Raw genomic sequence first — 25,337 nt, 5'->3', positions numbered from 1 at the left:
CGTCCGTACGTCCGTACGTCCGTACGTCCGTACGTCCGTACGTCCGTACGTTCGCGACGTTTTTTTCGTTGTCCATAGCTCAAGAACCAGAAGAGATATCGACTTCAAATAAATTTTGTTATACAGATAATAAGGCAGAAAGATGCAGAAAGGGCTCTCAAGAAAATTGCGTGGGTGGTTTTTTTACTATAGCAGTTTAAAAAAATGGTGAAAATTTTGGTTAACCCTAAATATCTTACGAACCAAAAACGCTAGAGACTTGAATTAAATTTTATATAATAGATTGTAACGTGATACCAAACAGGTATATTTTTTGAAAAAAATCAATATAACGGTTTTTTTTTTAAATCAATAAAACTGAAAAAAAAAATTTGTCACCTCCAAAATTTTACGACTGAAATATGATTTTATCTCTAAAACAATTTTGTGCAACGAAGAATAATGTTTTTGACATCTGATAAAATTTTGAGAAAAATCTAATTGACAGTTTTTTTATAAAAAATAAAAATCTAAAAAAAAACATTACTCAAAGTTCGTAAAAATTGAATATCGATTCAAATATCTTTTCAAAAACTTGAAATTAAGGCTTCAATTTTATTTTATCTTATAAGAAATATTGTTTTCAACATTCTGAAAAATTTTGAGAAAAATCGAATTGACAGTTTTTTTATAAAAAAAATAAAAACCTAAAAAAAAATGTATAAAAGTTGGTAAAAATTGATTTTCGACTCGAATATCTTTTCAAAACTTTGAGATATTGGCTTTTATTTACTTTTATCTTTCAAAAAATCTTGTTGTCAACATTCAGTTAAAGTTTGAAAAAAATCGAATTGACAATTTTTTTACATAAAATAAAAACCTAAAAAAAAAATTTATAAAAGTTGGTAAAAATTGATTTTCGACTCAAATATCTTTTCAAAACTTTGAGATATTGGCTTTTATTTACTTTTATCTTTTAAAAAATCTTGTTGTCAACATTCAGTTAAAGTTTGAAAAAAATCGAATTGACAGTTTTTTTACAAAAAATAAAAACCTAAAAAAAAAATTATAAAAGTTGGTAAATATTGATTTTCGACTCAAATATCTTTTCAAAACTTTGAGATATTGGCTTTAATTATCTTTTATCTTTCAAAAAATCTTGTTGTCAACATACAATTAAAGTTTGAAAAAAATCGAATTGATAGTTTTTTTTACAAAAACTCAAAACCTAAAAAAAATAATTTATAAAAGTTGGTAAAAATAGATTTTTGACTCAAATATCTATTCAAAACTTTGAGATCTTGGCTTTAATTATCTTTTATCTTTCAAAAAATCTTGTTGTCAACATACAATTAAAGTTTGAAAAAAATCGAATTGATAGTTTTTTTACAAAAAATAAAAACCTAAAAAAAATAATTTATAAAAGTTGGTAAAAATTGATTTTCGACTCAAATATCTTTTCAAAACTTTGAGATATTGGCTTTAATTTACTTTTATCTTTCAAAAAATCTTGCTGTCAACATTCAATTAAAGTTTGAAAAAATCGAATTGACAGTTTTTTTACAAAAAAAAAAAACCTAAAAAAAATGTATAAAAGTTGGTAAAAATTTATTTTCGACTCAAATATCTCTTTAAAAATTTTTAGTATTGGCTTTAAAGTAATTTTATCTCATAAGAAATATTGTTGGTAAAATTTTTAAAAAATCGAATTGACAGTTTTTTTTTACAAAAAATAAAACTCTAAAATTAAAACAATACTAAAACTTGGTAAAAATTTACTTTCGGCTCAAATAGCTTTTCAAAACTTAAAAATATTGGCTTGAAACTTATTTTATTTCACAAAAAATATTGTTTTCGATATTCAGTAATTTTAAAATAAAAATCCAACAGTCCGTTTTTTCATATAAAAAATAAAATCTACAAAAAGAGTACTCAAATTTGGTAAAAATTGATACGAGTACATAAAGACAAACTTTTAAGCAAGACAAATCGACAGACGGGATGGGAAGTTATCAGTGTGGGTCGCATCCCAGCCTCTTTTTTCAGTTTCGTTTCGAAGTCTTTTGATTTACTTGATATTTCCATTTTATACAACTCATTAAAAAAATGCTTCACATGCAATAGATTCAAAAGCAGAGCAAAAATCTAAAAAAAGAAAGTTTTCGTTAAGAACATAAAATCAAACCCAAGTCATTCGTTAACACAATTTTTTACTTTCATTGTTAGTTAATTCATTGTGGTTGCTTCGTTATGCATCAATCTTTAATTGACTTGACATTGTTTCAAGGTCCCTAGAGTCGAAATAAAAGATTTAAATGTCTGTGCGTCCGTACGTCCGTACGTCTGTACGTTCGTGGAAATTTTCTGCCAATTTGATCTTTTGTACCCATAGAAAACCCTATAAAGGTAAATCCAAGATCTAAGTCAATAGACAATGTTGGTTTGGCAGGAATCAAAAATTATATCTTAAGAGTTTAATACTAAATTTGTGTAATCTATAGAGCCCAAAATGGCCTTGAGAAAAAAAAAAAATTTGTTATGTTAAGGTTGGGAGTTAAATTATTCTTCATTCTTGCCAAGATAGACACACAAACAATTAAAAAAAGATGATATGAGTCCATCACTGAAAGGATAATATCTTTCAAGATAAAGAACAATTTTAAAATAATAAGTGCGAGTACATCTTGATTTTGTTAAACAGCATAAAAGTTTTAAATTAATACACGATGTCCAGTTTATTTTGTTTCGTATACTTTTTGTCTGTGAAAATTGTGTTAGAAATTGAAATTGCCTTTCTTAAGTTTATTTATTGGAAAAGAAACTTTTGATTGGTTTTCATCGTTTAATAATATCAAAACCTTTTTTTTTGTTGTTGTTCAATAGCATCACTTTTACTTTCTTTGACTTTTGCAAAACTTTACATATGTTTATAAACTACACTTTTTTGAGTTATTTTAAAACTCTTGTCTTTCATTTAAACGTAAACTTATTTTACGTAAACTATGTCCTTTAGACATGTATTGTTATTTATTATGAGTATTTAATTTTTATCATTGTAGGCTTATATACAAAAATGTGTTTTAAATTTAATTCAAAGAAAAACAAGTGATATCATATCGCTAAGGCGGATGTGGACATCAAGGATTTTTAACGTTAATTAATGTTTTTAGAATCATACAGAGATATACAGAAACAAAAATACATATTTGTATTTATTTCGGTGTACGAAAGAGCTCTTCTATGTAAAACACATTTTAAGAGTTTAATCGAATTTCAATTGAATTTAATTTAATTTTGTTTATTTCCGCTCACAAAATTGAATTCTAAACTATTTGGTGTATCGACTGATGATATTTTAAATTCAACAGTTAGGGAATTCAACAATTTATGTATCAAAATAAAATTGTGAAAGTTTCTTATATTGGTTCTAGAGAGGTTATGAGAATTTATGAAACGAATTCAGAATTCCATTTGTGTGTGTTTTGCAACTTTAATCAAACAGTAAAAAGTTAAAGTTCTTGAGGCATTGCAAAACAACAATTATTCTCTTGAGAGTTCGTATCCTTTTTGCAACTGCCATACAATGTCACAAACATTCATAAAATGTTCCAGAGCATCAAAAATAGAAATTGAAATACAAACATTTTATGGAAAACCGTTCGCTTGCATCATTATTTATCATATTCTAATTAATAAAGTTAGATAAATAAATCAGGTGGTAGATAACTAAAGGCTGGTGACTCTTAAATCTCAACCATTTATGTGTATGAGTCGTTTCAGGATTAGTTACAACACATTACTAATTTTTTTCTTTCTGCCCGATGAAAATCTAATAAAACAAACTCGATTAGAGTCAGTATTGAGTAGTGTGGGCTCTTACCGTACAAAAACCACCTTAAAATTAGGACCAATATATGAATGATCGACAAATGATTTTTCTTAGAGGATTGGTTCTTTTTAATCCTCGAATATTGTCAGGGTGTTTTTCAAGCATTTCTGTAACTATTTCAATTTAAAAGTATCGATGTGGATCGTTATTTCTTATATACGAAGGGGCATTTATTACTCCACGACTTTGTTTCGCTTTGGATGTGAAAATAATGAAAACCTAAGAGTGCTATCGTTAGCGAAACAATTAATTGGATTAGCAGTTGCAGACTGCAGATCAGTTATAAGACTTGGGAAAAGGGTTGGAGACGAAACGGAGCCCTGCGGCACACCAACATTTATATTGTTGGTTTCAGCCTTGAATCCGTCAAAAACAACTTGGGATATATGCTTCGAAAGAAAATTTGTAATCCAACGAAAAAGTGATTCGTTGATACCAAAAGCACTCAATTTGCAAAAGAGAGGAAGGTGAGAGACTATATCGAAAGGTTTTGAAATATCAAGTGAATATTTGTTCCACTGTTCAGTGAAATAACCTAATGCTACGAAATCCGTATTGCTGGTCACTTAGAAGCTTTCCTTCCTCAAGATAGTTTTTAACCTGGAAATATAAGAAAGTTTTGCCTTTTTGGACTCGGAACGAGCCCAGAAGATTAAAATAGATGCAAAAGCTTGCGCTTTTTTTTAGAGTGGAAGAACACCGTTTCAGAATAATAGAGGGGTTATCAATGTTTCATCCAGATCAGAGGTTTTATGAATATTGAGATCTTTTAGGACTCTCACCATAGTAAAAGTTTAGTCTAATAAGATCATTAACGCACTCAAGAATTGAAGGAGCCATGACACTATCAAATTTGGTGGAATTTTTGGCGAACTGAATTGCAAACAAGTTAAATTTCTGAATAGAACTAACTAAAGGAGTGACAACAAGCGTCGGGACTGAGGAAGAGAAGGAATTCCTCATGCTTTGTACGAATGACCCAAAATTCTTACTACCTTTGGGAAATTGCAGTCATTTTTGGTAATGCAAAAATGTTGGTCCTTCGAGTGTGGCGTTCCTGGCTTGCTTAAACCTACTACTCGTACTGAAAAACGGTTCTCTTTGGAGCTCTTTCTCTAACTGGATTGACACGAGTAATAAGAGCAGATATGACACAATGTTCCAATGTGCCTAGAGGCGTTAAAACACTGATTGTGTGTTTATAAAGGTCCGAAGTAAGAAACAAGTCATGATGGTGATTTTTGCACACAAACACTTACTTACTGTATCTACAGCATTTTGCAATGTGTGTTTATAAGCTTTGCAACAGATCTATCTTTCACCAATATTGCAGTTTCATTTGTAAAAGTGGCCATGATAACATTTATATCCACTAAAATATGACTTTGATATACAAAACTATAAAACATTTAGTAAGAATAAAAAAGGTTATAATGAGCCAACCTTATAAAATAGACTTATGCTGTCTTCTTTTTATAGAACTGTTAAAAGAGAAAAATTCTGTTATACATTATTTTAGCAAAACTTTAATCTTTCCGCAGCAGTGGATGCTCTCAAAAGAGGAAAAAATCGCTGTTTTGAAACATTTTGTATTGGTTTTCCGCTCGTATTAGTCTTAACGTGATTTTGTTTAGCCTATAGCCCTTCTCAATGTATGAGCTATCTAACACTTAAAGAAGAAATAAAGAAACGAACTTTTCAGCTTAATATTTAGTATAAGTATAGATACAAACTTGGCCCTAGAAAACTTCCTTGCGGTTTACCAGTTCTTTCTTTGATTGCACTCAAGTTCCAAGTGGCAAACCTTCTTAAAAGCTTCAATTTCGAAGAATAAACATAGTCTACAGTGGAATGCTTATTTCTAAATCCAAATTGATGCTTCGAAATTAGTTTCCTTTCTTCTATTATTTTGTTGACAAGTTGTTAATAAAATTAAATTTTTAATGTAAAATATTTAAAGTAAAATAAAAAGAAAAAAAGAGGCTGGGATGCGACCCACACTGATAACTTCCCATCCCGTCTGTCGATTTGTCTTGCTTAAAAGTTTGTCTTTATGTACTCGTATCAATTTTTACCAAATTTGAGTACTCTTTTTGTAGATTTTATTTTTTATATGAAAAAACGGACTGTTGGATTTTTATTTTAAAATTACTGAATATCGAAAACAATATTTTTTGTGAAATAAAATAAGTTTCAAGCCAATATTTTTAAGTTTTGAAAAGCTATTTGAGCCGAAAGTAAATTTTTACCAAGTTTTAGTATTGTTTTAATTTTAGAGTTTTATTTTTTGTAAAAAAAAACTGTCAATTCGATTTTTTAAAAATTTTACCAACAATATTTCTTATGAGATAAAATTACTTTAAAGCCAATACTAAAAATTTTTAAAGAGATATTTGAGTCGAAAATAAATTTTTACCAACTTTTATACATTTTTTTTAGGTTTTTTTTTTTTGTAAAAAAACTGTCAATTCGATTTTTTCAAACTTTAATTGAATGTTGACAGCAAGATTTTTTGAAAGATAAAAGTAAATTAAAGCCAATATCTCAAAGTTTTGAAAAGATATTTGAGTCGAAAATCAATTTTTACCAACTTTTATAAATTATTTTTTTTAGGTTTTTATTTTTTGTAAAAAAACTATCAATTCGATTTTTTTCAAACTTTAATTGTATGTTGACAACAAGATTTTTTGAAAGATAAAAGATAATTAAAGCCAAGATCTCAAAGTTTTGAATAGATATTTGAGTCAAAAATCTATTTTTACCAACTTTTATAAATTATTTTTTTTAGGTTTTGAGTTTTTGTAAAAAAAACTATCAATTCGATTTTTTTCAAACTTTAATTGTATGTTGACAACAAGATTTTTTGAAAGATAAAAGATAATTAAAGCCAATATCTCAAAGTTTTGAAAAGATATTTGAGTCGAAAATCAATATTTACCAACTTTTATAATTTTTTTTTTAGGTTTTTATTTTTTGTAAAAAAACTGTCAATTCGATTTTTTTCAAACTTTAACTGAATGTTGACAACAAGATTTTTTAAAAGATAAAAGTAAATAAAAGCCAATATCTCAAAGTTTTGAAAAGATATTTGAGTCGAAAATCAATTTTTACCAACTTTTATAAATTTTTTTTTTAGGTTTTTATTTTATGTAAAAAAATTGTCAATTCGATTTTTTTCAAACTTTAACTGAATGTTGACAACAAGATTTTTTGAAAGATAAAAGTAAATAAAAGCCAATATCTCAAAGTTTTGAAAAGATATTCGAGTCGAAAATCAATTTTTACCAACTTTTATACATTTTTTTTTAGGTTTTTATTTTTTTATAAAAAAACTGTCAATTCGATTTTTCTCAAAATTTTTCAGAATGTTGAAAACAATATTTCTTATAAGATAAAATAAAATTGAAGCCTTAATTTCAAGTTTTTGAAAAGATATTTGAATCGATATTCAATTTTTACGAACTTTGAGTAATGTTTTTTTTTAGATTTTTATTTTTTATAAAAAAACTGTCAATTAGATTTTTCTCAAAATTTTATCAGATGTCAAAAACATTATTCTTCGTTGCACAAAATTGTTTTAGAGATAAAATCATATTTCAGTCGTAAAATTTTGGAGGTGACAAATTTTTTTTTTCAGTTTTATTGATTTAAAAAAAAAACCGTTATATTGATTTTTTTCAAAAAATATACCTGTTTGGTATCACGTTACAATCTATTATATAAAATTTAATTCAAGTCTCTAGCGTTTTTGGTTCGTAAGATATTTAGGGTTAACCAAAATTTTCACCATTTTTTTAAACTGCTATAGTAAAAAAACCACCCACGCAATTTTCTTGAGAGCCCTTTCTGCATCTTTCTGCCTTATTATCTGTATAACAAAATTTATTTGAAGTCGATATCTCTTCTGGTTCTTGAGCTATGGACAACGAAAAAAACGTCGCGAACGTACGGACGTACGGACGTACGGACGTACGGACGTACGGACGTACGGACGTACAAACGTACGTACACACGCACGCACAGACATCTTTCTAAAAATCTTTTATTTCGACTCTAGGGACCTTGAAACGTCGAGAAATGTCAAAATTTTCAATTTGACAAATCGGACCCATTACAATAACTTCCTATGGGAAGTTAATAAGGATTTGAAGTCTATTGATGAGCAATTATTTTCTGCTTTAATATGATTGATTTGCAAAATTGTTGGCTGTATTTTTGTTTGTCGAAACATTTAAATTGTTTTTAAGAAATACATACTTTTCTGTTCATCTTAATGTTATATCTAATACAAAACTTTATATATTTTAAAAGGATAGCTCTTCATAGTTCAAAAAATTAAAATGCAGATGGGACTGGAATTTTCTAAACACTTAAAATTAAATTTAGGATGGATTTAAACTTTTTCTTTGAAAAAAACTATAGAAATGAAAAAAAAACTTCTGATATACCGGAGGTTATAGTATACTTGCAGTAACTTTTAAGAATCAACACCACATATACATATATGTATGTTTCCATAAATTGTGTCTTTATTTTTCGTACAGAGCTTTGAAATTAAATGACCCAAAATGATTAAATTACATTATAAAAATTCTTTACAAATTTATTTCGATGAATATAATAAATCATTTCTTAAATTTTTCAGATTTTTAACAATCATCAAAATCAAAAGGTAGGTAAATAATTTCTTACCTCCGTATTTTTGATTTCCTTCAAAAGAAAAACAAAATTTAAGAAAACATCAAAGATTTATGATTTTAAAAAATTTCCATCGTAAATTTCAATGTTAAATTGTTTTTTATCCGAATTTTGACTTTGAATTTATTTTTATATCAATCACATTGTCAGTGGAAAGCAAATAAAATAAAATTTCTTATTGCAACAAGGTAAGACAAATTTAAAATAGGACTAGGTGTACGCATATACACCTTTGGATGAACCATGGGCAGTGTCTTTGGTTAAGGTGATGATCTATTAAATCAAAAGTGAAATTTCTTCGTTTCTTTTTTTTTTTAAATTAAATTTAGTATTGGTTTTGAACTGCTTTAATTTTTAAGGAAAAGTGATGCACAAATTGTACTTTTTAAGAAAAACTATATTTTGGGAATCATATATATTTTAAACAATTGTTTCAAAAGGATTTTATTTGGTTCAATTATTATTAAATATCATTTAGCAGCATATTGTTGAAACCAAAAATCATCCACATTAATATCTTCCAATTCAGGTACGAAAAAGTTATCTCATAGCTAAATAGCGTTCAGCATTGAAATTCTGAAAGAAAGTGATACACCGTTGTCGTTAGAGTCGCCACAAATTTGGTAGGACTATCAAAAAATTAAAAAATTCTTTTATAAAAACAATTAAATGAAAGCTGAGTTGTACTTGTCGGCTCATTAAAAAAAACAACTGAAAAACACATTTTTTGAGTATTGGAGACAAACAAATTTTTGAAATTTTCCGGGGCCTTTCTGTCTTGTTGCCATTCATATAAGTTCAATTGTTTGTTTCTATAAGGAAAAACGTTGTTCAGATCTAAAAATGAATTTAAATGAACACAAACTAATGTTGCATTACAGATATTTAAACTTTAGTTAGTTACCAGCGTTTTGCGAGAAAATATACCAATGCTATCTTCGCGAATCGTTTAAGAACGCAGACGAAGAAGGAAGTACATCGTTGCTTGACTCGCTTTTACCGAGCCTAAGTCACAATACTAGCTTGTACCAAAAATTCTTATACAAAATCGCTAAAAAGTTATAAAAAGGCACTAAGGAAATCTAAGTGATTACCCTGGAAATCCATCTGCGTCACGCACGATAGAAGAAACTTTTAAGGCCTCCAGGTTACGGAAATTCTTTCAACTAATCCAGCGACGCTACGCTGTCTGAAAAATGTAGATGGCTCCTGGACCAGTTCAAGTCAAGAATCGCTGAACTTACTTACTGAACTATGTATCAATCAAATTCGTTTAAGTTTCAATATAACATATCCACAAGGTCTGATCCAAAGGGACAAGCTACAATGGGATCTCGTCAGCTTCGCGAACCATTCAAATCTACAGGACCAAGCCTCAGACATAATTCTAGGTTATATCTAGTCCATATTCCCTCGGCATAGCAGGAAAATGCTGGTAAGTCAACTTTTAAGATCTACGATCCTTCTTTTTAAGGCAAGTATTAGTACAAGAATTTTGTCTATGTCTATGCCTACTGTACAGGCAAATCAGTGGAAACATCGTTACACACATTAGTATGCAAAATTGAATACTCCCTTCATCATAGAAGGGGTACTATGGTTGCTTTCCTTGACATCGAAGATGCTTTCAAAAATGTGGACACATCTGCAATCACATCTACACAACATCTCTGAACGTAGATCGTTCGCTTGGGAAGTTATTTCATTTAATGATGGCTAGCAGAATATTTAGCTCAAAACTCAAAACTCCTTTTTTAACCTAGTGGTAAATGCAATCCTAACTGGTCTGGATGCGGAGGGTTTCAGAGTGATTGGCTAGGCGCATAACGTTGTTATAGCGGTTTCAGGAAAGCATCTTATCACCATTAAAGAGCTCTTACAAAATACCTTAGACAAACTAATACTAAGGACTCCTTATATTAAAGGAATCCAAATTAAGTTCTCAGACGAGGCTAAGCACCTGGGTTTTCAGGCATAAAACTCAATCAATTGGAAATGCAATATACAAGAAAGAGCTAAAAAAGCTACAACCCCGAATCACGCATTGGTTATAGACATCGGTAATCCCGCCGGTGGATCGCTTCGCACGACCCCATCTGCGGACCTGGTCACCCTACTCTACCTAACATTTCTTTATATATTTAGCAAACAAAAAGCTGCTAACAACCGCTTGCCTCAAAGCTTCGTAGCAGTGTATTAACAACAACATAGGCCACTCCGTAATTCTTAAGTATTTAGAATCAATTTCAAAGCATAATTGCAACTCAACATAAACTCCCAGATTTCTATATCTTCTAGATCTTTCTGGGAGGATAGAGCATTCCTGGAAGAAGAGTCAATCCACTTCTATACTGAACGACCGAAATGAAGTCTCTCATTAGGTAGATCTTTTGACGATAGAAAAAGTTTTATTTTGGTTTAAAGAAAACTTAATATCTGCATCGGATATCCGTGTTTTCTCAGATAGTCAGGTTGCTATCAAATCTCTGGATCTCAATCTCAATAAAAGTCCATTACTGTCAACCAACTGAAATGGAGATGGCGCAACAGATCGCTTATAAGCGCGATAAAAGGTTTCATAACCTGGCACTGTCTAATAAGAAAGCACAGAAGTTGTATTTATAAGAAAGAGGAGGAAACAGTTCTTCACCTCCTCTGTACGTGACCTGCTCTAGCTCAAAATCACAAGAATTACCTGTCAGATTTCTTATATAGGGTTTTTCAATAAGGGAGGGGAGATGTTGTGTGTAGATGTCGTGGCGTTTGCTGTAAGGCCCGTAGCACCGTCTTTTTGGAACCACATGTCGTTAGGTCCGTATGGTTCAATTTGGACTATAAGAAATTAGTTATCATCGTTATGTAGCGCCCGCTGTTGACGGTGACCTCCTCACTAACGTCGTTTTCAAAAAAGTACGAACCGTTTACGCTGCCGACCGTCTCATAATCCTAACCAAACTGTAACTTTTTGAAGATGCATTATCTTTCGGCCAAAATTGGGGTCCTCTCCCAAACGCCATTAACTTTGAGCTCGTAGGTCAGTTGGATCTTGTACAGGTGCAGGCCCAAGTCCCGACGAAAATCTCGCCAAGTTGAAGTCTGCGAAAGGCCGAGTTCTTGTGCACAGCGAGGAATAGACTGCCTCGGGATCTGCTGTACACTTGCGTTCCTTGAAGGTTCAAGAGTTGGCTGATTGTTCAAATTTGCCACCAAACGTTGAAGAGTCGACTGTGAAGGGCCACCACATTGTAAAATGGGCGCAATGCGCTCAACGTTTGCGTTCAGAACACTCATTTTGATAATAAAGTTTTATCATTTGAACTTGGTGTTCAACCGTGAAACTTGCCATAATGATTTGGTATAAAAAACTCAATAATAAAGTAATGATTTGACAGATGTTCCAAAAACAAAATACCACCACGGGGAGCCAAAATCTACCCGCCCCAAAAAGAACTGTACATAACGATCTCAATCATATTAACATAATCAGTTATTGATTATTGAGCTTAGAAGAAAGCCTCAAGATTCATGTCGTATCACAATGGGCCATTAAACTGGCCTAAGTGTGTCCGCTTCCATCTCGGACAGCCACTATAACCTAACCTAACCTAACCGGCTAAGACAAAATGAAGAAAGCTATATCGAATCCGAAGTTCAACAAAGCTCTTTTATCTGATGGCATCACTGCCACTGAATTTTGATACGACTGTTCTCAAAGTTATATTGTATCGACAGTTATTCTACTGCGGATGTTGTATTTGTTTTATATACATTGTAACTGCACTACTGATGGGTTTTACAAAAGTAACTTTCCTAATTATAATATAAGGTAAAGTAAATATTGTGGCATTTCAAATGAAAGTTGAGTTTGAAAGGTCAAAAATGTTATGCCTACCAAATTGAAACCGCGAAATGAATGAATGACCTTTTATTCAAAAAGAGGATATCTATTTTTTCTACTGCCTACAACACGTGATATTTGGCATATGTTTCGCTTCAAAACGTGATGTTTTGCTATTAAAGCTGTAGCAATAAAATATGCTGTGCAAATTCGGCTTTCACATGGTTTTATAAGTCTCTCATAGTTGCTTATGGATATCAAGTGTAAATCTTTCATTCGTTGTTGAGTGTGTTAAATTTGTGTGGTTTTCTTTATTTAATACAATACTAGATATCGAATATTAATTAATCCAATAAAGTAAAAGTAAAGTATGAACATTTATTCATAAGAGGGATGATGAGACATTAAGATGCTGACGAAGCAAGTTGCAGGTAAGTGTCATATCACACCTTCTGTAATTGATAATGAACATGACATGACAATATAAATGTTAACGCTAAAAAGTGAGGATGATGAGAAAAAAGGTCTTCTAAGATACAACCACAAAACCGCTAACAACCGCTATCCCGCGTTGACGTGATTCTTATTTTCTTATGAACATGTGCTTTTTAATTGAATAAGCACGTAGGTATATATTATGTACACAATTATCCATAAGTAGATATAAGTATATCACCTTGCCGGCAGGTGGGCGTTTGAGACACTAATTATGTGGCTTACCTTTAATAATGTGATCTTGAGACTAATCACAAGTAAATAAAAATAAAATGCATGGCATTGGTCGCACGGATATGCTCTTGTTTTTATAATATAAGCTTATGTAAACAAAAATCAAGTTTTATTTTGGAATTAAAAAAAGAGTATTATTTAACTGAAATCAAAAGAAGCTGTGTTGTAACTAAGGAAGGCATGCCTTAACCTAACTATTGAATAACGATATGAGGCAAAGATTGCTACATCTATGGTTGAATGCATCACCGTGTCCTGTTCATGTCTAATTTCCCATGTAAGTCATCGATAATTTGACGACTTTAATCTTTAAGATCTTAAATCGATTGTGAAGCTTTAGCATCGACTTTACACGTGACACTTTGCGCCAAAGATAAACTCCATATCATATCAATATCTTTCAATTCTAGAAATACAAAATCAGACGTAATAAGTCTTGTTTCACAAGACGGTTTTGTCCGCATGATTTATCCTTAGAATCAAGGACCACTAATAAGATTTCGAAAAAAATGCCACCATATATATAATCATGTGGTGAACAGGTCTTACAGTAGCACCAGCAACTATATAAAGCTCCCATTACACCACCCACTAGTCCAAAAAAACAGCACCAAATTGTGACACTTTGAAAATAGGGCGGCTTAACAAGAATCATTCTTGGATTTTCGAATGAAGCAATGCCACAACTCTGCTTCTTCTGATGATGTTTTTTTTAAAGAAAATCCGGATAATTTGGATGAATTTCAAGATCCGGCGTTGCTAGTGATTGACCAGGTTGAGATCTTCCGTTACATAAACTTTAAGACCTAAACTTTAAGAATAAATTTGTCTACCAGTTTCATTATTGTCAGTTAGAAAGGGGCTAAGTTTTTTGAAATGTGACTGCAAAATATTCACCAGATTTGTACTGAAACTTGACAATTTCTATGCCAAGTTTCTTCAAATGTCAAAGGACGACAGCCAAAACTGTCCAGATTATTCAAAAAGGAACATCTTATTAACTTCCCATAGGAAGTTATTGTAATGGGTCCGATTTGTCAAATTGAATTGAAAATTTTGACATTTCTTGACGTTTCAAGGTCCCTAGAGTCGAAATAAAAGATTTTTAGAAAGATGTCTGTGCGTGCGTGTGTACGTACGTTTGCGACGTTTTTTTCGTCCTCCATAGCTCAAGAACCAGAAGAGATATCAACTTAAAATAAATTTTGTTATACAGATAATAAGGCAGAAAAATGCAGTAAGGGCTCTCAGGAAAATTGCGTGGGTGGTTTTTTTTACCATAACAGTTTAAAAAAAGGTGAACATTTTGGTTAACCCTAAATATCTTACGAACCAAAAACGCTAGAGACTTGTTTTAAATTGTATATAATATATTGTAACGTGATACCAAACAGGTATTTTTTTTGAAAAAATCAATATAACGGTTTTTTTATAAATCAAAAAAACTGAAAAAAAAATGCATCACCTCCAAAATTTTACGACTGAAATATGATTTCATTTTTAAAACAATTTTGTGCAACGACGAATAATGTTTTTGACATCTGATAAAATTTTAAGAGAAATCTAATTAACAGTTTTTTTTTATAAAAAATAAAAATCTAAAAAAAATATTACTTAAAGTTCGTAAAAATTGAATATCGATTCAAATATCTTTTCAAAAACTTGAAATTTAGGCTTCAAGCTTATTTTATCTTATAAGAAGTATTGTTTTCAACATTTTGAAAAATGTTGAGAAAAATCGAATTGACAGTTTTTTTACAAAAAATAAAAACCTAAAAAAAAAAATGTATAAAAATTGGTAAAAATTGATTTTCGACTCAATTTTCTTTTCAAAACTTTGAGATATTGGCTTTAATTTACTTTAATCTTTCAAAAAATCTTGTTGTCAACATTCAGTTAAAGTTTGAAAAAAATCGAATAGACAGTTTTTTTTACAAAAAATAAAAACCAAAAAAAATGTATAAAAGTTGGTAAAAATTGATTTTCGACTCAAATATCTCTTTAAAAATTTTAAATATTGGCTTCAAAGTAATTTTATCTCATAAGAAATATTGTTTTCAACATTTGGTAAAATTTTTAAAAACTCGAATTGACAGTTTTTTTTTACAAAAAATAAAACTCTAAAAAAAAACAATACTAAAACTTGGTAAAAATTTACTTTCGGCTCAAATAGCTTTTCAAAAATTAAAAATATTGGTTTCAAACTTATTTTATTTCACAGAAAATATTGTTTTCAATATTCATTAATTTTTATATAAAAATCAAACAGTCCGTTTTTCATAAAAAATAAAATCTACAAAAAATAGTACGCAAATTTGGTAAAAATTGATACGAGTACATATAGACAAACTTTTAAGCAAGACAAATTGGCAGACGGGATGGGAAGTTATCAGTGTAAAATGTTGTATGTCATTTAGGTTATTGCAATGTTTCAAGTTTTTTATTTTATAAAATCTGTTTCTTAACTGGTTTAAAATGTTGCTTCCATTTGAGTTTAAAGAAATTAATCTATTCTCATACCAGGCGAGGATGACATAAACCTTGTTTTCAATCTGAAAGTACTTCGTAATTGAAAAAATAATTTGTTTGTTTTAATTGTAGTAGCTAAAAGTATAAAAACAAATAAATAACGTTGCCAATAAAACTTACTTTGTAGGTAATAAACTTCAAATTGAAGTAATGTGTTACTTCTTTTCATGTAACTACTTTATAAGTTTTTTTTTCAAAGGAATATTATTGGAATAACATCATTACTACAATTATATGTACATACTTAACTTAATTTGACAAATAATGTCGACATGTACATATAACATTACAAATTAAATCCAATAAAAAATCAGCTTTGTATGGATATGTACGAGTATATCGATGCATACGATAAGACACGTATAGCTTTTTTGGGTCTTACTTGTGAACAAATAGATTATAAAGAAAGGAAATTTAATTTAATTAATTCAAATTCAAAACTTTTTTTATTCAATGTACATATCTACATGGTAAACACACCTTATAGATACTTAATGCATAGAGATGAGAATATAATATAAATTCTCAGCAACTTTAAATTAACAGGAGATATTTTAAGTAAAAATTTACTTTGTTTTGAGAAAACTTTATTTGCAAAAACTCTTTGGACTTATTACTAAAACTTAAATCTAAAATAAAAAAAAAATACAAGAATATGTGCACATTAAATTAATGTATGTATTTTATATGCTAATAGTTTGTAGTATAGGGTTTTCATTTGTTGTACATTTACTCGTATCTATAAAGTTCGTATAAACTATGAAACGATTATCTTTAATTGTTGGAATTTTAGCAATTTCGTGTAGTCTTATTTGTTAAGAAATGCCAAGGGAGATTTAAAATAGTTTTAAGGATTTTGTTTTGACAGATTTGTAATTTTTTGTAGTGACAATCTGAACATGTATGCCAACACGGTGAAGCATAAAGCATAGCATGGAGAAAAATGACTTTATAAATAGTAATTTATTTTCAAGGATGTGGTGAGAAGTTTTATTTAAGAGTGGATACAAAATTTTGATTAAAAACTGGGACTTTTTAATGCTTTCGGAAATATGGTTCGAAAAAGTCAATCTTTTATCCAGTTTTACACCCAGGTATTTATTATTTTTTTTTTCCCATTGAATAGAAGCGTTGAACACTAGGAGATTGGTTTGGGGTAAATGACATTGTTTTCGTTTCCTTGTAAAAACGCAAGCTTGAGTCTCTGCAGGGTTAATTTTAATTTCAACAAAAAACTTTCTTTCTTGAAAAAAAACTTTGGATTAGTTCGACAAGATAAGCTTGAAACCCATTTACAGACGCAATCAAAAGCCTTTTCAATGTCAAATGATACAATCCTGACAGATTTCTTATTTGTAAGTGCAGTTTTAATCTTTTTGGTAAGACGCATGACCCGATGTGTCGAAGAGTATTCTTATCTAAAACCGAATTGCTCTGATGGAAGAATATTATAAGTTGAAATGATTTCTGTCATTTTAAGGCAGATAATTTTTTCAAATAGCATTCCTGAGCAGCTAAGCAAGCTATTGGGGTGGTATGAAGATATTTCACTTAGTACCTTATTAACTTCCCATAGGAAGTTATTGTAATGGGTCCAATTTGTCAAATTGAAAATTTTGACATTTCTCGACGTTTCAAGGTCCCTAGAGTCGAAATAAAAGATTTTTAGAAAGATGTCTGTGCGTGCGTGTGTACGTACGTTTCTACGTCCGTACGTCCGTACGTTCGCGACGTTTTTTTCGTCGTCCATAGCTCAAGAACCAGAAGAGATATCGACTTCAAGTAAATTTTGTTATACAGATAATAAGGCAGAAAAATGCAGAAAGGGCTCTCAAGAAAATTGCGTAGGTGGTTTTTTTACCATAGCAGTTTGAAAAAAAGATGAAAATTTTGGTTAACCCTAAATATCTTACGAACCAAAAACGCTAGAGACTTGAATTAAATTCTATATAATATATTGTAACGTGACACAAAACAGGTTTATTTTTTGAAAAAAATCAATATAACGGTTTTTTTTATAAATCAATAAAAGTGAAAAAAAAATTTGTCACCTCCAAAATTTTACGACCGAAATATGATTTCATCTCTAAACCAATTTTGTGCAACGAAGAATAATGTTTTTGATATCTGATAAAATTTTGAGAAAAATCTAATTGACAGTTTTTTTTACAAAAAATAAAAACCTAAAAAAAATGTATAAAAGTTGGTAAAAATTGATTTTCGACTCAAATATCTTTTCAAAACTTTGAGATGTTGGCTTTAATTTACTTTTATCTTTCAAAACATCTTGTTGTCAACATTCAGTTAAAGTTTGAAAAAATTCGAATTGACAGTTTATGTACAAAAAATTAAAAACCGAAAAAAAAATTAACAAAAGTTCGTAAAAAATGATTTTCGACTCAAATATCTCTTCAATAATTTTAAATATTGGCTTTAAACTAATTTTATCTTGTAAGAAATATTGTTTTCAACAGTTGGTAAAATTTTTAAAAAATTCGAATTGACAGTTTTTTTACAAAAAATAAAATTTAAAAAAAAAACAATACTAAAACTTGGTAAAAATTTACTTTCGGCTCAAATAGCTTTTCAAAAATTTAAAATATTGGCTTCAAACTTATTTTATTTCAGAGAAAATATTGTTTTCAATATTCAGTAATTTTTGTATAAAAATCCAACAGTCCGTTTTTTCATAAAAAATAAAATCTACAAAAAATAGTGCGCAAATTTGGTAAAAATATATATACTCGTATAGACAAACTTTTAAGCAAGACAAATCGACAGACGGGATGGGAAGTTATCAGTGTGGGTCGCATCCCAGCCTCTTTTTAGGTTTTGGAATTGGTACAATCCTTGCAACTTTCCATCTTTTGGAAAGCAAACAATTTTTGGGGAGTTTTTTCAATATTAGGTTGGATATTTTATCATAACTTGGAGATTTCTTTGTTTTGAGATCTCTTTTAATAATAGTTTTAATCAACTTACATGAAATGTTGTGAAGGTTCTGAGGATCTATAATAAGGTGATTTAATTCAGTGATGCATTTTTTTACATTTTCTGTTGGTACACTATCATTAAAGTAATGTGTGATTGAGTGGTTGCTTTCAAAAAATTTTCCTAACTCTATTTCTTTCTCAAGACTTGTGGTTTTTTGATTGCCATTTACTATTATATGGGGTCTTTTTCAGTTTTTCCTCTTAAAGATTCTCAAAAGTTTCAAAAGAGATATTAACCGATTCATTAACAGCAATTTTAAATTAATTAATATTTTCATCAATGTCCTCTATACTATTTATAGAGCCATGAGAAGCGGTGTTACGTTTATGAGACAAATTTGTATTCGACTTTTTCCAATTGGCTTTGTGAAAGTTAAAATTTTCCCTTCGGCCAGAATAGTTTGCTGTTGAATTAATTTCAAAGATCACCGGTAAGTGATCTGAACTGAGGTCATTAACAACATATGGATCTGAAAATAAATCATGTCGGTTTGTAAGAATAATATCCAAAGTTGATGGAAGTCCTCTACGATTTATTGGTATATACATAGGTTGGGTCTTTACTACACAGTATCCCCATGATGAATGTCTACTATTTAGGTCCCCATAGATGAACAAGTTTTTATGTGTATTACATCTTAATAAATTTTGTTTACTCTCGCACCCGGAAAATATGTAGCTATGAATTTTACACATCCGTTTCCTTGAATTTCAACTTCAATTGGAAATGTTTAAAATAAAACCGTTTTATCAATCTTAAGTAAACCATGCTTCATAGTTTTCTTAACAAAAATGCATACACCTCTTCTTTCGATTTCTCTCTCTAAACTATATAGCAAACAAAGTCCTTAAAGTGCAAATTAATTTTTTTTCAACCAAGGTTCAGTAACAAACGCTAATTCAATATTGTTTTTGATAAGAAAATCGAGAAATTCAGTTTGTTTATTCTTTAAACTTTTGGCATTCCACAAACAACTTTTTAATTTACTTGCCATTTTTATTGTTAAAAAGACATTTAATGCTTAAATCAGCAATAATATTAAATTGCTTTTGTTTTGATTTACATTTTGATAATTTATCAAACATTTTATATTTTAACGAAATTAATTCTTCAAAAGAGAAAGAGATCATTATTTTCATTTGTATTGTTAATTTTAGGATTTGGAACATTTGGAAATGGATTTACAAAACTTTGATTAGATTAGATGGATATTGGGAGTACTTATATTTTCTGGTTGAACTATTGCAGATTGAGCTTTATTAATCTGGGGAAAATGGGATGATCGGTAAACAAAATTGTTTTGCCTCTGTTGATTCGGATTTGAAGAGTCATGGCCACTGAAGCGATTGCTGCTTTTGTTTCGGTTTCTATTTCGTTCTTGCAAACGAGATTGATTTCAATATATTCCAGTCTTTTCTTGCAGTTTGCATTGGTAGCTGCATGTCTCCCACCACAGTTTACACATTTGAGGGTCTCTTTATTTGAACAATCATGAGTAATGTTCTCCTGAGCAAAAAGAGCAGGCTATATTCACATGGCAAAAACTGGATCCATGGCCAAACATTAAGCTCTTGTCGCATTGTGGGACGAAGTAAGGGCTTTTCTGTAGTAATCCCAATAAACACTCACATGAAAGACTCTTTTTGAGTTCTTTCGCAAATCGTTAAGCTTTACAATTTTGTTTTTTAAGTACACAAGGTAATTACATTGGTCTTTAAATTTGGTATTTTTAACGTTCATAACATTAACTTTAAGCACATCTAGTTGTCAATTTTGAACTAGTTAATTTTGAAGATCTTCTTCCTTCACTTTATGCAAGCCATAAAGCACGACTTTTAAAGGTTTGTTTTCTTTAGTATTGTGAGTAAAGAACGGTATTTTTGATTCTTCAAGGGATTTGGAGATTTTTCGTAGGTCACACTCGTTATAAACTACTTTTACACTCAAAGTTCATGATGTTTTTTTCTTTTAAATAATTTGCTACAAATTCTCTATTTTTTCCAATTAAATGGATTGGAAGGAGTTTAAGTTTGTTTGATCTTTGTTTTTGTACGGTTTCAGATTCTTCATCCATATCAGAAAAGTCTGATAATTCAGCATAACGATTTGATTCGATTGCGGTTGCCATTTTAACAGTGATGGAGTTCTCATCTGTCGATGAGACTCTCACTCTTTTTAAATGGGGAGGAATTTTTTTTAATTTTGAGTTTATTTAGTTGTAAGAAAAAAAACACTGATCGCAAGACTAGGTCTTTCACTTTCGAAGTTTCGAACTGAACTGATTAAATTAAAGAATTTAATAAAACTTGCCAATTTTGTTTGTCTTATGTCATCTACTACTGTAAACCTGAAGAGTTTTCGGAAATCTAAAAGTATCAATTCAAGGTTTTTTTTTTAAACTTCACATAGTGTCAAATACAGCCTTAAAAGTGATGAGAGTTTCCGGAAACTAAGTAAGATACTCGTACTAAAAATTATTAAAATTTTATCTAGAAGGAAAAGTGCTGTTCTTTGTTAAATCATCATACACATATTTATTGTTAAGAGTTGTTTCAACTCTTAGTAGTTTTTGTTAACTTAAAATATGTAACGAACCATTAACGCTAGCGACTTGAATTAAATTTAATAGAATAGCGTAACCAATATGTCAATATAATTCAATGTTGATTTAAATCCAACAACCAGTTTTTTTGTCGTAAAAATTAAAATCAATAGAAAATAGTACGCAAAATTGGTAAAAATTGATGTTTGATTCTCATTATCTCGTAAATAAATAAAGGCATTAATTTCAAAATGATTTCATTCTGTGCTTAACATTTTAAATAAATTCAATCTGTAATCTAATATATACAATTCTAATGTCACAGTGTTAGATGCCATACTCCTCCTAAACGGCTTGACCAATTTTAATGAAATTTTGCATATATTCGGTGGGTCTGAGAATAGGTTTTTATCTATTTTTTTAAATTCCTAAGTGGTATTGCTTGATTGCATCTACATTGTACATGTACACGGTGCAACGATCTTGCGATAGTATTCAGTGACGCTATTATACGTAGAATGAAGCATTGATTGCTATAGAGGATCTTTGCAGTATCATTGCCAGCTTACCACTCAGTCATTTTGGTATGCATTCACCAAATCGAACGGCATTTGATTTAATAGTCACTGAATTGAATCTTGAACTACAATACAATACTGTAGAAATGGCAACGATTGTTCCTAGCAATGTCCCGCTAATGAATTAAGAACAAAGAACCATTTATGACCACATCATGCTCGCAGTTTCGGCAGAACAAGGTGGATTCTTTTTTTCCTTATTTCCATAATTGTTGCTAAAATACGATCAAATAATAGTATCCCATTGGCTGTTGCATCTTCTGGTATTTCGGCAACTTTATTGGATTGAGGCAGATCAGCTCATTCAGTTTTTAAACTGCCACTAAGTATTCAAAATAACAAAGACGCGGTGTGCAATATAAAAATTAACAATCATCAATGGGCAAAGTTCCCGTCATTCCCCGTTCAACGTACGCTGATGATTGAAATCATCGCCACTGTTGCGTAATGTTGAAAAAGTACAACTGAAAGTAAATATGCGTGTTCAAATGATTCAAGATCCATCCGCTGAAACATTCTCAAAACTACTGTTAGATATAGGCGATGGAAAATTTACTACAGATAAAACCGGATGCATACAGATGCTCTCATTGACCAGACATTTCCCGATTTACACAGACAATATACAAATCATAAGTGGCTGGCAGAAAGAGTGAATTAAATCTCAAGATACTGAAGCTGTAAATTATCCAACTAAGTTTTTCAACTCATTGGATTTACCAGGCATGCCCCTGCATAATTTACAACTTAAGGTTGGATCACCTGTAGTTTTGTTTCGTAATAAACTATCCACGGTTGTACAACGGAACGCGATTAGTAATTATAAAATTAATAAATAAATTGTATTCTTGAATAATTCGAAAATAAATCCCGAAGTTCAAATATTCAAAATGGAATGTAATGATTGTTCTTAAACTAAACATGGAACACCAGCATGAAACGCAAACATCACAAGAAATAATCCATGCGTTCAATCCACAAAAATTAATAAATTTATGCGTGGCCTCTCATGAACCGAAACATTAATATGAAATAGCAAACCGAATTGTCAAAATGACTCCAACCAAAAAAATTAAAAACAGCACGTTCAAAAAATGTTCTTCATAAACCCATGTACCAAATTATATTGAAACATATAATCATATATCAATATTATGTAAAAACTTAAATTTTAGTTACCTACAAAGCTTAGTCTAAATAGAAAACGAAAATACAACTTGAATAACTTTAAATTCCGTGAATTTTTGGGGATCAGGATTACTTTCTTGATAATGATGATTTCAATGCATGTTGTACTAATTTTCATCAATATTTGGACTGTTCAGAAGTACGTATCTATCGATTGTAAATGTAGCATATTAGCAAAATTGTGTGATTCCATGATACTAAAACTTTTTTTTTTTATTTATCTAGGGAGTTGGTGAAAGTTCTTCCGGAAAGTTAGTTCTTTTCAAAGTATTGTTTTAAATCGTATTTCAGAAATCGTCACTCCTACGTTGTAGCCAAGTGTCTTAAACATAATTCATCTGGATACTTATTGTATACGAATGTCTTAAGAACTCTTACTTATATAAATTAAAAAATTTATTATAAGTTAAATGAAACAAAGTTTTTTTAAGCTAATTGAAAAGCCCTTAGGTGTATTCGAAAGGACTTTGTGGTTTAAATACTAAGCATATACAATAGATAGATAAAATATGCATTGAATTGTATTGTACACTTACCTGCCTTACACCTTTATTAAAATTTTTAATTACGCCAGAATTCCAGTTACCAAGAAAATTCTTAGAGCAGAAAAATCAACAAATTTTAATGAAATATTAAGTGACTTAAAATACCAGAATTTATTTTATGAGTAAATGGAAGAAAAACGAATTAGAATGGACATTAGAGCTATTTATTTTAACTTCTGAAGAAAAACATATTGTTTTTCTTTATTGTGTTGTTGGAAATAAAAATTAACTTAAAAATATTTAAACTGCTAAAAATAAGCCATTTTCAATTTAAAAACACATTATTTTTATATTTGATTGCCATTTTTGTGCGTAAAATGTTAACTTTTTGATAAATCACAATCTATATTTTTTCTCTGTTTTTAACTTTATTACAAGGCTTTTGATTAATGGTATTTAAATTACCTTACCATCATTTTATATTGAATTTAAAATTGTTCGTGGCCATTGTGTGAATTAAAGTCAAGTAAAAAGTTTCTTTATTTTATTCCTGATTTGGTGGTTGATAAATGTTTATCCATCATTAAAACCGAATAAAATCGTATTCATTACTTTGTAACTTAAACCATTTATTTATGAAAGCAGATTTAAAAGGCCATGTCACTAATGTGTGGAATTTCCATGCTTGAACAATTTTCAGAACAACAATGAAAACCAATATAAAATAATAGAAGTTGGTGCGTTATTAATAAGATTCTCTTTGTGTGGCTTTAGGTAGCTGCATTTTGGCTTTTAGAGTAAACTAATGATTGCGAACTTTGCTAAAAACGATAATAGAGCCATTTGATTTGAAATGCAAAGTCAACCATTTGGCAATGGCACATTGGTTCTTCCTTATTCATACTAAAATATATCTAAACTTTAAAAATAAGGAAAAACTCAAAAGCTTCGTAAATCTTAGTAATGATTTATGGAACTTTCGACTTTTTCTCTTCTTCTAATCTGAGTTATCTTTGAAAAAAAAACTTGTGACTTATGTATACGACCAACAAGCGCTTGCCGTTTACGGAAACCTTAAGCCAAAAGTGCATCGGCGTTCTCTACGGCAGTTTTAAAACATAGCCAAATAATGATCTGTATAATCTGGAGGCATTGAAGTCTTTTAAAATTCGGTTATTAAAGAACGCATAAACTAGCCCAATTAAAATCAGCTCAGTGCCCTAGTATCATGTGAAACTTACTGTATATATTTCAAATCCATTTATGATAGTGAAAGTATGTTGTGGTTATAGAGGGCGGTTTGTTTAGATATGTGGTTTTCAATCTGGCAATACGTTTTTCGGATTGCGTCATTTTAACAAGCTGACGTTTCAATATCGTGCCAATTTATCATCAAAATTGTGGTGCAATATTGGCGTAACATATTCCACCACAATTAATTGATTTTGCACCATGTTTTCTCTAGTGTATAATACTCATTCTCAGAGACGCGAAAACGCTATTGCTGCAGTCCGCCATCGTACGCAAAAATTGGAGCTGTGTCTATTCACTTTATGGAAGATTTTGCGGAACGATTTCAGTTTGAGGGCTACAAAATCCAACGAAATCCTAAAAGATCTTAACATACATAAGTCCGCTAGTCCGGATGGTAACTATTGTTCTGAAGAGGTGTTCTTCAACGTTAGAAAAACTGCATTTGTCCACCCCATCCCAGAAAAAGGCAAATATTCCTCACGCTCTAATTAGCTACCGATTGCACTTACGCCCTTTCTTTCCAAAGGTCATGGAAATACTGATTAATCATCAGCTCAAGAAATATCTTGAAGATCGAAAGCTTTTTAATAACCACTGGTGATCTCATCTTAGCAAATCCTTACATCGCTTTGGA

The 25,337-nt window shown here is 30.1% G+C and overlaps 1 protein-coding gene across 1 annotated transcript in view; it reads left to right on the top strand.

The window, feature by feature from the left end:
* Window positions 1–8,512: 8,512 nt before the first annotated feature.
* Window positions 8,513–25,337, top strand: part of LOC129942301 (uncharacterized) — a 74,990-nt gene continuing 58,165 nt past the window's right edge. The window contains exon 1 of the mRNA XM_056051171.1: window positions 8,513–8,540. The gene's annotated coding sequence lies outside the window, so the exon portion shown is untranslated. The remainder of the gene's footprint in view (window positions 8,541–25,337) is intronic.

Source organism: Eupeodes corollae, chromosome 1 (genome assembly GCF_945859685.1).
Source record: "Eupeodes corollae chromosome 1, idEupCoro1.1, whole genome shotgun sequence".
In the NCBI taxonomy this organism is placed as follows: Eukaryota; Metazoa; Arthropoda; class Insecta; order Diptera; family Syrphidae; genus Eupeodes; species Eupeodes corollae.
This window is presented reverse-complemented; position numbering and strand designations above follow the sequence as displayed.